The 2,035-nt window shown below is 42.3% G+C and overlaps 1 pseudogene; it reads left to right on the top strand.

Annotated features, from left to right (window-relative positions):
• The window catches only part of LOC101592886, a 3,158-nt pseudogene extending 1,356 nt beyond the window's left edge, over positions 1-1,802 (top strand).
• The last annotated feature ends 233 nt before the right edge of the window (positions 1,803-2,035 follow it).

The raw sequence follows: 2,035 nt of genomic DNA, 5'->3' as shown, positions 1-2,035 counted from the left end.
GAAAGAAAAAGGGTACATAAATAAAGGACAGTTTTGTTAACATATATATGCACAAGATAAGATAGCTATACATTGGTTTTCTCTTAGTTTAGTCATTGTCAAGAAAAGTTTGTACTAATATTGTTTTAGACAAGTTATCATGTCTGCATCTTGTCCTCAGAATAACTACTACAAAAACAGCAATATGCAATGTATCAATTATTGTAACTGTCCTATTAACCTTTTCTGAAACTGTTTCATTGGTATTTTTTCTTATTAAAATCAATAAAAATAATTTTTTTAAAATAAAAAAGCATCCATCGTTGGAAGGTGGCGCCCTATCTCAGGCAGTCTCTGCTGGAGCTAGTTCCTTGGAGTTTATCAAACTCTGTGCTTGGCTGATATCAGAATTAAGAGTGCTCTGTAAGCTGGTATTGGAATTAAGAGTGCTCTGTAAACTAAAAGAAAATGTGCAAGCAACTAACAGTCCAAGTGAAGCTGAAGAACTCCAGCTTGAGGTGAGTGGACTTTTAGGGGAGATGAACTGTCTATATCTTTCACTGACAACTGGGGATGTGACCAAGCGCCTGCTTGTGCAAAAGAACTGCCTCTTCTTGCTCACATACCTCATCTCAGAACAAGAGGCTGCCAGAATGCTCTGTGTGAATGCTCCCCCAAAAAAAGCTCAAGAAGGAGATGGTAGTGAGGTCTTTCAAGAGTTGAAAGGCATATGTATTGTTCTAGGAATGTCCAAGCCTCCAGTCAATATAACTATGTTTCAGTTCTTAAGCAGGATTGAAAATAAATTAAAGCAAACATTAATGAAAATTCCACCCAATCATGTGGGAAAGAGTTTACTGAAGAAGTCAATGGGACCAGCCCACTGGGAAAAGATAGAAGCAATTAACCAAGCCATGGCCAATGAATATGAAGTCTAGAGAAAGCTGCTAATAAAACATTTGGATGTCACTTTACAGTCCTTTGGCTGGTCTGACAGGGCTAAGAGTCAGATAGAAAAGTTAGCCAAGGCCTACCAGCCAAGGCATTCAGTCTTATCTCCCAAAAGTACGATTTCCATTGTTCATCTCTTGGCTGCAAGACAAGACTTATCAAAGATTTTGAGGACAAGCAGCAGTTCTATAAGAGAAAAGACAGCCTGTGCCATCAACAAGGTGTTGATGGGCAGGATGCCCAACAGAGGCAGTAGACCTAATGACATTGAACCTGCACCCCCAGAGAGGCTGCCATGGCAGAAAAGGCAAGATGGGCCCCAGCAGCAAGCAGGAGGCTGAGGAGGAGGGAGAGGCGGTTATGAACATTCCTCATATGGAGGACGAGGAGGTCATGTGTAAGGAAAAGTGAGAGGTGGACGTAGTGGCTATGACCATGGTGACCGAGGGGGAGGAAGAGGAAGTAAGCATCAAGGAGACTGGACAGATGGAAGGTGTGGAGGAGGAGGAGGCCACCAAGAGGGCGGTTATCATGATACAGGTTTCCAGCCAGGTGGCTATCATGGTGGCCACAGTGGTGGCTATCAAGGAGGTGGTTATGGTGGCTTCCAAACATGTTCATATACAGGAAGTGGATACTAGGGTGGTGGATACCAGCAGGACAATAGATGCCAAGATGGTGATTGGGGTGGTGGTCGTGGTGGGAGAGGTGGTCATGGAGGTCAGGGTGGTCATGGAGGTCAGGGAGGAGGGTGGGGTAGAAGGGGAGGCCAGACTTACCACCAGGGTGGTCAATTTGAACAGCATTTCCAGCATGGAGGTTATCAGTATGATCATTCTGGATTTGGACTGGGAAGACATTATACTAGTTGAATCTTACGTCTTACATTCTTATACTACAGAATCTTACATTTTGCTCAAACTCAAGTAATAGAAACTTCATTTCAGAATCCTGAATCCAGCATCAGTTTGAATTTATGTATGACCATAGGTGGCAGAGAGACGGCTGCAGTTTATTTGAAAAGTACATACAACATCTCTACTTTATGTGAAAAAAATTAAAAGATAATTAAAATTGCCTTTAATTGACAAGTAGACTAATTCCA

This window comes from Octodon degus, unplaced genomic scaffold (assembly GCF_000260255.1).
Source record: "Octodon degus isolate 3935 unplaced genomic scaffold, OctDeg1.0 scaffold00025, whole genome shotgun sequence".
NCBI lineage: Eukaryota > Metazoa > Chordata > Mammalia > Rodentia > Octodontidae > Octodon > Octodon degus.
This window is presented reverse-complemented; position numbering and strand designations above follow the sequence as displayed.